Raw genomic sequence first — 15,725 nt, 5'->3', positions numbered from 1 at the left:
CACGCTCGAGTCACATTCAAAGTTATCTTTATGGACAAGACGAGCGCGAGACTAAACTATCCATCGACGCTTATGCTTGCTTACAGCAATAACCAGACGCAACAACAATTACATTTGCACACAATAACCAAACGTCAAGAAAGAAAGCAAAATAATCCGCTTTTCTAAATTCGAATACAAAGAGACATTCGAAATACGAAAACGTATCGGCCAATAGCGCTAGAGCGTATGCCAGCAATTAGGAATGCGTTCTATTCCACATTCAAACGCGGGTGTCGTTTGAATTTGGAATAAATTATAATTGTATCAATCAGGCGCGTGTGCGGACACGGCTGTGTCGCGTTACGTTCGGATTTTAAAATCCTCCGAATTATGCACGGCGCGCGTATTAATTAAATTTATATATGAGCGACAGTGACAGAATTTATTCAGCGGCGTTATTTATAAATTCGTCTAAATGTCACGGGAACAATGGAGTGTCCGTGTCTATTTAAGATTGATGAGTAACGAATAATCCCTCTTGTTGTCGGAAGGCGGAAAGTCACTTGCGTAACGCTACGGACTCGACTATGAGAATGTCAGATTACGGCCGGTATTATTTTCGGTAAACGATACGTATCTCTGTCTGTTCGGATTCGACGTTGCGTTTAATAGTTTAAGCATAGTAAGTATTCGGTCGGCCGCGGACTAATCTTGACTGGCAACCGCGATTTCTCCCGGAGATCAAACCTCCTAACATTTTTAACGTGGCGTTGCTGAAAAATGAAAATCGTGATTGCTCCGCTAAAGACCGAAATATTATCGTCGACTGTTAATCGCCCCTAAAAGTCGTTACAAAAATTCGTCGGACGCATTCATCAAAAATAAGAAAATAATTAATACCCGGTTCGGAACGAGAAACGAAACATTTAGAACGGACATAACAATAAAACAATACACCGCTCGCAAACCGAAACAAAACACAGAAAAATATGAATTCCGATCGGAACGGGCCATGGAAACAAAAGATGGCGGATTTAATGAAATGAAATAAAATATAAATTCCTTTTGCAAGCGAGAATTCTTACATTTTTAATTTGGTACCGTGGAATGGGGCTAAAAACGGTCAAATTCCAGATTCATAAGCGGCCGGCGGATGGTGATTGAGTGTGGAGCGAGCGGGTGTCGCGCCCGAACACGAATATTCATTTTATTGAAAATCAATTCTATCGTGAGCCCGAGCTTTTTTATAAATTATTAATTACTTTTCCGATTTTAAATGAATTATTGACTTTATCATCTGTGGTGCGCACCGCGCCTAGCCTCCGAGTAATATAATTAGTTTTGGTGTCAAAAAGATTAAAAAGCTGAGCTGATTCGTGATCTATACGAACAAGTTACTGGCATAAATTAGCTTCATGTCACAAAAAAGGAATCTGAGTTCACTTTTCGAATTTTAAATGTAGTTTGCATTCTTGCAAGCGTTTATTCTTTTTAAAATCATTGTGGAGTAGAATAACATTTGAATTTAGAATAGCAATTTATAGTTGCGTTCCGAGTTCTGTAATTGAAATTGTGGATTGATAGAATTTGCTGTCAGTTAATTCATTTTTCTTTGCTTGAAAAATGTTGGGATATTCATAAAAAGCTTATGATCGTTCTGAACATAATATAATAAGTATTGCAGATGCGTACAATATTGAGACGAAACAGACCGCCTTCCAACGCGATGACTAATTCCCAGCGAATTGTTTATTTGTTCCAGCTTTTATGAGTAAACGTTGTCAGTTCGGGGGAATCTTTATGATTATATTGATAATATTGGTCGATTGTGTTGCTTTTATTATTATTTGCCTTGTATTCCACGTTGTTCTTGAGTTTAAGGCTTTTGTTTGGTCTTCTAATTAACGGTGGCTTTAAGTTAACAAAGTAGATGATTATGAAGACTGATCGACAGTTTCAGGGATGTATGATGCGGAAACAAATACATAGATATATCTCGTATGTGCTATTAGATGAACAGGCGCTCATTACCTAATCACTTATTACCGTAACAGTGAATAATTTATTAAGGTTCTCTTTGTCAAAAAGGCAGCATAGTCAAACCCTAAGCTCACAGTTCCAAATTCAAAAACAACCAGCCAGCAATCAAGCATAGGTACATAAATTACAAAAATTCAAACGTCGAATTCCGCGAAACAAAAAACGGTTACGAACAAGTACCAACCAAACGAACGTTTTAAAACACAGATACGGTACGGTAATAAAATCAATCATACACAATAATAATATAAAGATATGAACAATTTTTACATTTGGTGGTTTGGCTTAAAAATAGATATTTTGAGTGGTTTCCAGCCAGATAAGTTATATTGATGTGTTTCAGACGGATGGATGGTAGTTCGTACATGTTTTTGGGTACCTCGTGATTGTGGGATAATCCTCCGCTTTAATGTTTTTTTTCTTTAAGTTTATTTATGGAGGTTTTAAGTGTTTCAGTGAGTGTTGTTTGTAAGGGAAGTTTATTGAAGTAAGTACATATTTAATGATGATTAGTTAAATCTAAAGTTACCAATAAGTAGGTAGGTATACTGATTTCTTAAGTTGTGAAATACCTATCTATTGCAAGTTCTTAATAAGTAAGTTAAAGTCTTAACAAAACTTAAGAATATTAATTCCCAAAACTACACTCCTAAGCCAAAGCTATCAATACTTCAAAATTTCTGTTTACAACTAACTTGTAAACACATTCGACGCCATAAGAGTCCCATAAGACACGTCAACGGCTTCAAAAGTCGAAGTCGTCGTCTTGAAGCCGGTGTTTAAGCCACAATGGCAGGCGTGGTCGCGAGCTAGCGGCGAATAATTACACCTCCCCCCCCTTCTCTGGGGTCTAGCACCTCCCCCCTGGTTGCTCATTGAGCATTGTCTTAATATGACCTCTTAGTATCGGCTTATGTATGGAGATTGGGGCTAATTTTGGACGAAGAAAGCTATTTCGTCTCGTGTAGATGGTATTTTTTATATGGAAAATGTGTGAAAAACATGCAAATGGAACCCTTGAAAATCTATCTGGTTTTTATTCAGAACATTTTTTTCCCAAATTCTTTCGTAGATCATAAAGAAAAGTCAATAAAAAAATAACATTTTCAAAGCTATCAAAACTGAAAACATAACATATGAAATCGAACAACTTCATCTATGAATCGATAGCTAGTTCGTAAAAGAATGCGTCGGCCACCCCGCGCGCCTTATTGCCGGTACGTGAAGTTGGCGCGTGCGCAGATTCACCAGCATACACAATACCACCACTTACGTAACACGGAACGCGCACAGAATTACAGAAACGCGATTTCTCTATCACACCTTTCATACTACACCATGACAATACGACCAGACAATTTATTGTCCACTAAAATTGTCTAGACGCAAAAATAGTTAAAATTCACGTGTCACTTTTAAACTTGGAACGACATTCTTATCCGACGTTCCACATTTAAAATATAAAGTGAAGCAATTGAAAAACGAAACGAAGCAAGTTCATATTACTGGCCGGTGTTCCAAATTCGAAGAACGTATTCAAATATCGAACGAGATGGATGACTGGCTGGAAACATGTCTTACCACAAATCATATTTTTTTCTTTTTTTTTCTTACATTATCTATTTACTGATTCATACGATTATTAGAATTGCAAATACATGAAGTACATTTTAGAATTAATCATAAGCTATTTAGTAGGATCTCTTTTATTTCCAAACTCGTAAAACCGCAGCGTTTTTAAACAGAAACATTCAATCAACCGAAAAATTTAAATAAAATATTACTAGAACTTATAAAATCATAATGTTAGACGAGATCCCATTGATTGATGGGTGACCAGGCTGCGTGAGGAAATAACGACCACTATATTTAGGACTCTAGTTTGAAACATCAAGTTTGTATCCAGGGGTCAAGATATATCGGTGATTCTTTCCCAAGTCTGTTGACCCCGAGAGTGGACTAGTATCTACAAAGTTTTGAACTTAATTAAAAATGTATAAAGAATTTATTGCGTGTTTACCGCCCTGTTTGTAGAGCAGATTTTTTAATTACCGTTAATTGGGGAAGATGGCCGACAATTTGATTGTCTGGTTGTCTGGTCATCTGTTTGTCTGGATTCTGTTTTTCGGTATTTATCTAATTTCCTGTTCGTATCAGATGACTGACAGACTGAGTCAGATTTTTTTAAGAATACAACAATAGTGATGGGAATTCTGACAAACTGTCGACAGATTTTTATTATTAGTAGTTTTATTAGGCGAAACTAGAAACGTGTAACTATTAAAATAAAAACGGAAATCGTGTACACAACTAAAAATATCGATCAATCATCAAATTACGTAACCAACGCAAATAAGTATTGGCATCTAATATTATTTTTTATGATTGCCTAAAGCACTTGTTTACTTATACACTTCCTACACGCCAACAGTATGTAATAAACTTATAATCATCGAATCGAGATATCGAGACAAATCGGTATAACCAACTTAACGAATAGTCGATTATTTAAGAAGCCTAATCGATTATCTGCATTAGAAAGTACCTAATGAATGTATTCAAAATAAGTTACAATGTTTGTAGAGCAAGAACCGAGTCATAATAACTCGCTTGAGATTAAAACTAAAGTCGATTCTTTTGAAACTAAAAAATCAATCATCTTTGCTCACAGGCGGATCATAAAGAATCATTCCCGTTCTATTTTCAAAACACGAATTTGAATACGAAAGCTACATTCGAACGCTCCCCGTGTTTGTAATTCGTCCGTTTGAAAATGGAACTTGTTGTTCTTATTATGAATGCGTTAAGGATGCGCTTGGGCATGCGTCTGACGGTTTAGTAACTGATGCATTAATGCCTCGAATGATCTCTTAGGTTTTTTTTATTCGACGCCCAGAGATTGATCATTACACATCTGAATATGTGTTCTCGACAAAAAGTTGGATCACGATTCGGTAAAAAGTCGAAACGACTTGTGATGTAAGTAGATAGCAAACGTGCTCTTTATGTTATTAGAATTTGAAGTTTCCGGATTGATTTGAAAGTTTTTAACGGCCCCAAACTATTTGGTTGAGAGCAAATTGATTTTATTGTGTTTCTTGTGTGTGGTTTCTCTTAGCATTCGAGCTTTTGAGTATGTTAATTTGAATACCTACTCCGCTTTTCGTCGCAACACTACAGAAGTGCGAAAAATAAGTAAGTCTCTGAAACTTATAAACCATAGAATAAAATAGGTAATTGATTCCATGAATAAAACTATCATTAACATCATTTTGTTCAAATTGTATGTACAATCCTGTTCATATTTTATTTCAATGTCTACTTCTACGTTCAACAACCTACAACAATCGCCCAATTCATACCAGAGTACCACCGTAAATCGATTGAATCATACAAAATGTGTTGCGCCATATCGCTGCCGTCCTCACGTCCTCATAATTAAACGTTCACATATTCCTTAAACATGAGAATTAACCCCAATTGAGGGACCGCTCTATTTAAATTACTCGCTACTATTCAGCTTTCTGGAAGGACCACGTCACTAATCTATATCGCAGCTGCTCGGATCAAGTACCAAGACATTATACACGGCCATTTTTCTTAAAAGAATAGTTTAGTATGACTTTTCACGTTCCATTTTCAAAGTAAGTAAAATTTGGCTGCTTGGCTTAAGTACCAAGACTATATAGACGACCTTTTTTCTTAAAACAACAGTTATTTATTATGAATTTTCACGTTACATTTTCAAAGTACCATGACTATATAGACAACCTTTTTTCTTAAAACAACTGTTATTTATTATGAATTTTCACGTTTAATTTTCAAAGTGGTGGTTTTAAGGAAACTAAAGTTTGTGTTGTTGAAGGAGTGAGCTTTAGTCGATTTTTGTGTTCACATCACTAGTTTGTTCTTTTTTTTCGTGTTCTTTATTTGAAATCTGAAATTTTTTATTGCTGACACTTACGCGAATATTAGAATTAGACGTTTAAATAAAACTAACGGGTGATTTTTTAAGAGGTATAGGATTTGATTTAAAAAAAAAACACAAAAAATTTGAAAAATTTGATGAAATCTTTATTGGAATCGATAGAACGGTCAATATAATTTAATGTTTGAAGATGATTTCATACAAATGCTGGCCGCGGCTCCGGTTTAGATGGCCCATTCGCAAGGCCCAATTTCGGCACACTCTCTCCAACGTATCAGCCGGTATTTTACGAATAAATGCTTCAATATTGGCTCCCAGTGCGTCAATCGTTGCTGGGTTCTCCCTGTAGACATGAGCCTTAACATGGCTCCACAAGAAATAGTCCAAAGGCGTTAGATCACACGATCTAGGCGGCCAATTGACGGGCCCAAAACGTGAGATAAACTGTTCACCGAAGGCGGCTCTCAATTGGACCATTCTTTCGCGTGCCGTGTGGTATGTGGCACCGTCTTGTTGAAACCACATGTCAGGCATGTCCAATTCTTCCATTTTGGGCAAAAAAAATCGCCAATCATCACACGGTAGCGCTCGCCATTCACAGTAACGTTTCGGCCATTGTCGTCTTTGATAGTAAAATTTAATCATTTGCAAGCGTTGTTCGTTCGTAAGTCGATTCATGGTTAAATTATAGACCATACTGAACAAGTTTGACAATGACACAAGACACGATTCACGCGTGATCTGTCCAAAAGAGTGTTGCCAAAAAGATACCAGCAAAAAAATCACCCATTACTTTAACCTACGGATTTTATCGCGATTATATTCATATTTATACGAAAAAATAGAAGTATTTATTTGTAAAGGTCATGCTTTAGGTAAAAGTGCGCTGTATATATGATCAGACTAGGTATATAGGCATACAAATATTTGGAACTTTGTGCTTTTGGATAGTATTTATCTCTAGGCTTGATAGAGCATAATTAAAAGATTATATCCAAATTGAGTTATTGAAGTTAATTTAAAAAATATAAAAGGTAGTATAAAAGGCTTCTAACAAAATTGGTAGCCAAAAATGTGTTCAAAAAAACGATATCAAGCAATAAAAACGAAGTATCTAACAGCAATAAAATTCCGCTCTCATAAAAATTATATCATTCGTTCTAAAAGCCAGTTAGCGAAAAATTACATTATTTCAATAAAAAAACGCGTTTTAATTTGATTTTAGAACGGAGAAAGAAGCTCAACGCGTTTCCTGTTACCAAAGACACACTTCATAGCTTTTTTTCGTACAACCGGAATGACAAGATGGATTTCCGTTTTCACAATACACAACTACAATAATAATTTCGCATTAAAATAAACTTGCTATTGTGCCTTTGTGGGCTATAAAATTATCATAAGCGAACACAAGTAATAATCTCATATTTGAGCCCGTTTCGTCCGCCATCTTTAAAAACAATGAACGTTATTGTCTCTTCTTAATTCCATTTTTGAAAAAATAATCCATTTCGCATTTCATCGCGAGTGCCTCATTGATTACTTTTGTTCAAAACATAAAGAACCTTATCCACATATGAATAGAGTCCTTGTTTGTTTGTGCTGAGAAAGCGCAGCTGTGTTCTTGAGAATATTTGCTTAAGGAAAATTGGATCTTATGTGTAAGAGTGAAGGTTGAAAATGCCTCGGTAATTGGTTTACGGGAATTGCATATATGAAGAGCGGAAAGGCAATACTGCAAGAAAGGGATGTTGAGAATGCACGATTTTGCAATGTGTCCGTTTATTATGATAATTATTCGAGGACAAAATCGAAATTATTGCGATACAGAGCAAAATAATATTATTTGTCTTTTAACTTTATTGGTGTTGATTTTTAACACGTGTTTTACAATGAAAAGAGAATTAATTCATTTATCTGTAACGATGTTGATAACGTGAAATTAATGTAGGTTTATGTGTCGTTTATTTTATTTATAGTTTGCATTCATTTGCATTTTTATTGGCGGTTACATAAATAACGAAAACTTGATAAGTCTGGTATAGTAAACTGACTTCTAGAACTTTTATATATGATCTAAACTTACTTAACAAACTTCACTTGAAAAAATTTAACTTGGCTAGAAACTGAAAGAAAATCCTCCTAACTTTTTAGGGTTCAACATAACAATAATAAAACCCCGCTGGGTTCTCTACAATACAAATTCTAAAACACCAAAACATATGCTTATAGCAACAATACATCAAACATCTAATATTTATCAAATCATTTCGAAAATAATTACGCTAACACTGTCAATAGTCTGCAAGTTTGTATAACAAAGTATCAGTACGGACAAATTTTTAAACAAGTCATTCAATTCAAATTTAACTGTCCCATCGAACTTTAATCCTATTTTAGAAACAGAAAAACTAATATCAAAACTTCTAAAAAATCCATAAAAGTACCTACAAACTGCAGACTAAACAGTTGACCCGATAGTTATCAATTTTCTTTATAAAGAAAATCTTGATTCCAATCAAAGTTTTCAGCCTTTCTCATACCGGCTAAATACCCAATCTTTGTAATGTGCGTACTACCATTCATCTTCATACTGATTTATGAGCCCAAACAAACTATCGGCCGTCTAAAAGTTTGCAGTGTGCTCTTAAAGTATGAAATTAGAATTGATCAATAAATAAATTGGCTATTTGTGACCATAACTGGTTAATTTAGATCGTAAATGGCTGTTGACAGACAGATAGACAGCAGAAACTACTTAAGGACGGAAAATAAGTACTTTTGATATTATATAGGTATTGCTAAGTTAGGTGAAGTTATCATGTTTGTTAAAAATCATGATAGATTTTCGATAGCTTATTTTTATCACATCTTTACTTCCTGCTTGTTTTTTATTTACAAATTCTCAAAATAAGATTAAAAACTAAATACTTCTGAAGAGGTTATTTTTTTATTAAAAAATTGTCCTTTTGTATTCTAAAGGTAACATTGAAAACCTAGAAGAAAACTGAACTTTCCAATAAGATCATAGTGCAAATAATATTCAGAAAGAATCCTACTAATATTATCTGTACCTATAACTAAATAACTAACTGCATTTTGGTGAAACTGGGCTTATAATATCAGCATAAGATATACTTACTTAGATAGATATACTTACTTATATATACTTAAAAAAAGAAAGAGGTTCTTAAGTCGACGGAATCCTTTACTTTTCCTAATCAGTTTCCTCAAGCCGCTTCCGTTTGCGGAAGATTCTAAACTTTATAAAGTAAGTAAATAGGTAAAGTTATTTTTTCAATCATAAAAAAGGTTTACAAATAACTGAAATTTTAAAGGAAGTGATCTAAAAAGAAATGTCATACAGCTGGTATTTTAAAAAGGCAAATCTAATTAGAAATAAACATGACAAAGTTATATACCAGTTGTATCAATACTAAATGTTGATTATTAAAAGTTCTAACTTATTTCTACCATATGTCAAGCATACTCTTAACTTTAAAGCTAATACAATTAGTTTTGCTGTTACAGTACAAAAATAAACAAACTGTTTTCTTGGAAATATATTGTGAAAATCTAGTAAAGAATTTTCGGGGAAGTTCGCTGAATCTGTCTAATTAATACTGCATAGACAATCTTACCACAGATTATAAAAGAGAACGAATGCTTATTTTATAATGCTGTTTTGTTGATAAGAAATAAGAACTTGACAATACTTGTAAGTATAGGGTAAATATCAAAATCTTATCTTTAGTAAATAGTAGCAAAAGAGAAGATAGATAGAATATAGGAACAACCGTAAAAGAAAAGCCAACACTTTTGACGTTCGATAAAACATTCGGAACTTTTTGACATCGAACTCTTTTATCGATGTCGCTTAAGCGTTCGATATTTGAATGAATCACGTGACATGAGTCAAGCCCATTGTTCGTACAATACTTACGTCGGCTCGAGTAAATTAGGAAATGTATTTTTTATTGGAAAGCCACTCGGAATTACAATGGAGGCTAATATATGACACACGTACAAGTTTCCAGCAAGCGGCGTGATAGTATTCGAAGTTTGAACGCTATCGTGTCTATGGTCGCCCATTGATGTTTTATACCGAACTTTACGAGTGTTGCCCACTAAAAATATTAATTAATTAACCATTCCGTTTTACGTAGTCAATAATATTTGAGTGCAAGTTTTCAAAGTGTTAGTTGAAATTGTTTGTTGACTTACATTAACATAATTATAACTTCCTCTTACATTTACAAGTTGTTTATCTTGCGTAAACTCAAACAGTTCCCGTTTCGCATTGTTTTACTCAGAAGTTAAAGAAAAAAATATCTTTTATTTATATAACAATCACGTTCGGCTCACATTGATTGTGCTGGTGGTATGTGACGTCACCTCCGCTGCCTGATAAGGGCCACTTCCGGTCGAAATCCTGACCGATGACTGAATGAATGACTGACCGAATGAACGGAACGAACGACCTTATCGGTTTTTGAGGACGATTTTTTCTCATCGCACATTTTTGGTAGCTGCATTGACGTTAGGCTGTGTTGCATAAAATAATAATTAAATTGATAATTTATGATTTGTCAACCATATTTTAACGTGAGATAATAAATTCGTATAGACATATAGGGTTGAAATAATTATGACTAGTAGTAGCGACTGGTGACATATTTCATCAGCATATTTTGTACATAAATTGCTGACAAAATGGAAAACGGCAGTCATTTCTATATGGACAACTGACAAGATTTGTTATTAAAAATACAGTTTGTTTCAGCAATAGTACTTTCGAATATATAATATTATGTATTCTAATATAATAAAGAGAAAACATTTTTTTTTTCGTTTGTTTCTACCCTGACTGAAACTAGAGTCGATTTGAAAAATTCTTTCACTGGTTGGAAAGCTACACTCTTCCCGAGTAACATATCCCGGTACGGGCAGTAGTTGCCGGGTGAAACCGCGGTAAAACGGCTAGTATGTTTATAAGTTTTAGGTAAAAAGCGGTTAGAAACTTAGGTAATTACTTTTTTTTTCTAAAAAATACAAGTAATGTACAAACACGAATTTATTGGAAAAACAATGATACCGAATACGTAATCGGGGTTTCCCTGGTTCAAAAATGGCTTGTTTCCGAGAATACTCGCAAAAACAGTGGAATTTTAATAAAAACTTATAAGGACTTACTTTATTTGCGGTTTTTAGGTTCCGTGTAAACTTATTAGAATGTGTTTGTTTTTTTTTTGTGTTTAATTTACATGTTTTTGGATATTTTAAGTTATAATGGAAAAGTTTTAATCTAAATCAATGAGACTAACTTGTTTAGGTATAGTGATTTATTTTCAATGAGTTTGTTTTATAACTATGGACTACTATGTTGGAAATAATTTTGCCGTCTCTCTTGAGTCTAGTCTGACTATTACCCAGTAGCAGTTATCATGTGGATTTGAGAAAACTCTAACCCCAAGGCTTGTTACTCTTGTTAGAAGTTTAACCCGCGGCCCTATTGATAAGATAAAAAGGTAGAATAGTAAGGTTTTGATGCTAATATTGTAAAGTTTAGAACCTATAGGTACTAATATTATAAAAGTTGCATTCCGGGCGCTACTAGACCAATTTTAAAAATTCTTTTAGTTATAGATATCCCAATTATCAAGGAGTAAATTTCACGAGATGGGGTTAAAATTACTCTCAGGAGCTGATGTTTCAATATTTAGATAAGACCCGAACCACAGAATTAACTGATTCAATCCTAAAACAAGTGAACAATGCAATTCTTCAAGTTAAATTGTTGCAAAATAAGCTAATGTAGTTATTTTTCATCGCACAAGAGTGTCGGCTACAATGTATCTTTCAACGTATTATGTGCTTGCCAAATACAATCATTGTGCTTGCCAAAATAATCTTAAAAACTTTTCTGTATAGACTGTCTGAATTAGATTCCTATTGTCTACATATTTTGTGCCTAATTTTCTTAATCTATACTTCTATACTAATATTATAAAGAGGAAAACTTTGTTTGTTTGGTTTTAATGGATAAACTCAAAACTACTGGACCGATTTTAAGTATTCTTTTACCATTAGAAAGCTATATTATCTGCGAGTAACATAGACTATATTTTATCCCGGTGCGAGCAGTAGCTCCCACGGGACGCGGGTGAAACCGCGCGAAAACGGTAAGTAAGACATACAATAAATCTGTAGGTACCTACTCAATATTATAAAGTTGAAAAGTTTTGTTTGTTTGAATGCGCTAATCTCAGTAACTACTGGATGGACTTGAAAGTTGTTTCAGTGTTAGATAGCCCATTTATGGAGAAACTTTTTATTTTGATGCATGGAGAACCTACTTAGTTCCGTAGTATCTACATTTGAGCTTAGATTTTGATTATAAATATTAAAGTCTTGTCTTGAACGATTGACATTATTATAAGTGTGTAGTACAAGTGAAATTTTTATAGCTGAAATTACACTTTAAAGATTTCATGAAACTAAAAATGTTAAGATATGTTTCGTCGCCATACTTACTAATAACAAAATTAACTTATTCCAATAGTTTATTTAAAGTCACTTTGATATAATTCCGATACAATAACAAGGTTTCCAAACAGTATAATTAAAATAATAAATAAAGAAAGCCGCTTATTTACTTCGATGTGTACTTAATCTTTATTTTATAACCATATAAATAAATAATTATCTATAAAATACTTAACTATTTTCTATTAAATTACAATACAGAATATTTTTCTTTACAAAGCAATATAATAAAAAAATAAATGAAAAGCGTTATTTGTTCTATATTCATACTGAAAACTAAACATTGCAGCGACAATATTGAAAAGTTCGTACAAACTGTTTTCCGTTTCAATTTTAAAAAAAAACTTTTTGTCTATACTGAAAGAATATTTATTTAGTTATTAAATATGTAGCTTAAATTGTTTGATTTATTTCAATGTATCAACTTAAACAATTTTCATAAGTACGAGCGCTAAAATAGCTTTAAAAGTTTCCGGTAAGTTTTGAGAATTCAGAGCTTTACACAGCTGTGTAATTTTGTTTATATTTTTAATATTATAATGCGAAACTAAATTAACTTTGGTTGGAAGTATGTATTTCTATATTTACTTATTTAAAAAGTATGTGTGTATGATCCTATAATTCAATACCTATAGGCACTAATATTAAAAAGCTCTTCAACTTTAAAACTTATCAGGATGTTTGCTTTAAGGCGTATATCTCAGGAACTAGTAGACCGATTTGAATATTGCTTTTAGTTTAGATACTTAGTCTATTTATCAAGGATAGTTACAAGCTGCTTTTTATTGGAAAACGTGAATTAGTTTCTACGGGACGCAGGTTAAATTAGCTGAAATGTGAAAGCATCACAAACCAAATTAATTTCGCTTTTATATAAGGAATAAAAAAAATATGCTTTACGAAAAATATAATACATTTTATGTATATGCAAATACTGAACCAAATTCCACCGCTTAACCAATTCTTGTTACGCTTAATTACTCTAATTGTAGCTAAAGCTAATAATATCTAGTTATAAACGGTAATATTGTTATCCTATGATGAACAAAATATTTATAAACTATAACATCTATTATCAATATTACCTACTGTAAAGGCTGAAAAACAGTAAATGAGTTTTCCAGCAACATCTTAACATTTCACAAACTCTTAACTAAAAGTCCGATCCGCTCTACAATTCGTTTGTTTTTAACTTTAACCACTGTGTTTTTGGACAAACTTTAGTTTTGCATAAAATATACTGCAACTATTGATAACATGACTAATATTTTTAACATAATATGCTCTTGTAAACCTTGAAAATCCTGAATTTTAACGGCAAAAGTCCGTTGTTTTCCGAAATAACACATTGGTTTCAGATGGTGTTTTTGAAGCAAGTACCTAGGTACCCATATTCTTATATATAGCAAGTTCATATTATTGCAATTCATGAATTCTAATATTAACCAATATGCCTTTTACAGTAACATAACATACTATTTCTAATCTACATAAAATCAAATGAGAATCGAACTTCAGCCGGCAGAAGCTTGATCTAACCACCCGACCTATGACCTATGTAGCTGAATGTGCCTTCTATCTGATTGTGATTACAAAGATAAAGGAAAAAATGCACGTTCCAGCATCTTGAGATACATATCTTTTATGTTCATGCTGTGAGAGGGGTGGTAGAGTTAAAAGAGAGGAATCTTATTGGTTAGTTTAACTGTGGTTTCAGTTAGTTTTAAAGTTCAAAATGTATTTTTGTGAGGATTTGGTTACATTAGGTAATCTTTAACATTAGGTATACGAAATTAATGTTAGTTAGTGTAAATGATAATGGCGATAGAATTTTAAATACAGATTGCAAGCTGAGCAAAAATTGGTTAATGGTAATTAAATATACCAAACATATTGTTAATAGAAAGTTAAATTAAAATTAAGTAGGTACTCTATAGTTTACTCGTCTTAAGCCTTAATTATTAAAAAAATATGTTATTAAAAAAAAGTTTATAGGTATTGTAAATATGGCGATGATTAAATAGTTCAATAAAAACGAAATGCAAAATAACTACTTACAATAAAAAATAAATTAGTAAAAAAGTTTTGCACTATCGAAAAACTTTTATCAAAACTTTGTATCTTCAAAAAAACAAAAATTAACCCTCAAATGAAGACGTTAAAATCACACTAAATTATTTTAATGCACACTTAAAAATAAGCCTTGTTATTATTTTTAATGAAACAAAAAAAATCCTTACCTTAATTTAAGACATCCAAATGTATTGTAGTCGACTAAACAGCGCAGTTCATGCACAATGTCACTAGTGTTTATAATATCACCATAAATCCTCAGTGTCACTCACGCACTGTTCACAGTTTGTCAACACAGTTTATTTTACAAATCTATGTCTTTTCAACTAACTCTTATTTACACCTGAAATAAAAAAGTTTCAATACCAACTCCGCGACTCCAAACAAAATAAAAATAATCGTCCGAACACGGCTAATGTAACAGCCGCGCGCGAATTTACTCACGCGACTGAAAAAATTGCCACATCTGCGTAAGACTCGGAAACTAAATCAAAATACTGGCTAGGAGAGGGACGAGTCAACGGAGGCCCCACCCTTCCCCCACCACCGGCCGATACGCAAAAACATTCATAAAAACACGCTTGACTCCTCCGCGAAATTATCAATTGTTTATATCACGACAAAAATGTCAACCCAAACGGATTCATCTCGACAAAGCCCTAGATTAAGCAAAACATTAAACAATTAAGAGTCACACAATAGAATTCCGACAATGTCGAAATATTTAAAACAATACACGGTTTAATTTGTACGAATCATAATAATAAACACGGGCGCGTTACTGTGTTATCGAAAATAATCGATTCTTCGAACGTTTCGGTGGATTATTTTTAAAGATGGAAACCTCGGTGCGGGTTGTGGGCGCGAGTTTTCCCGCGCTCCTGGAATCGGTCGTGACGTACGAGGTGCGACCGCGCGCTTCAGCCGCTCGGCGTGGAATAACTCGCGCTCGCCCGCCGTCTCCGCTCGGCGTTTTTTTCTGCCAAAAAACTAAGAAAGGGTCTTTAGTTAGGGTTAACTGTAAGCTGTACAATGCGGATGATTTTTTGTTAAAAGTCTTTTGAAACTGGAGCATGTTTGAAATGCGCGGTGACCTTCGACATATCGTTGCTCGCAACCGCGGTATTGTCTTACATTGCGTTTTTTGTTTTTGCTCAGA

At 33.5% G+C, this 15,725-nt stretch overlaps 1 protein-coding gene across 9 annotated transcripts in view; it reads right to left on the bottom strand.

Annotated features, from left to right (window-relative positions):
- LOC110373911 (uncharacterized) overlaps window positions 1-15,525 on the bottom strand; it is a 79,897-nt gene extending 64,372 nt beyond the window's left edge. For 7 of the 9 annotated variants that reach the window (XM_064041724.1, XM_021331380.3, XM_021331381.3 and 4 more), the window contains exon 1: window positions 14,734-15,502. The gene's annotated coding sequence lies outside the window, so the exon portion shown is untranslated. Of the gene's footprint in view, window positions 1-14,733 lie in introns of all 9 variants that reach the window. The other 2 variants (XM_021331375.3, XM_049849438.2) reach the window with 2 other exon arrangements.
- Between the last annotated feature and the right edge of the window lie 200 nt (window positions 15,526-15,725).

This window comes from Helicoverpa armigera, chromosome 26 (assembly GCF_030705265.1).
Source record: "Helicoverpa armigera isolate CAAS_96S chromosome 26, ASM3070526v1, whole genome shotgun sequence".
NCBI lineage: Eukaryota > Metazoa > Arthropoda > Insecta > Lepidoptera > Noctuidae > Helicoverpa > Helicoverpa armigera.
The sequence above is the reverse complement of the archived record's forward strand: the minus strand, read 5'-3'. Positions and strand labels throughout refer to the sequence as shown.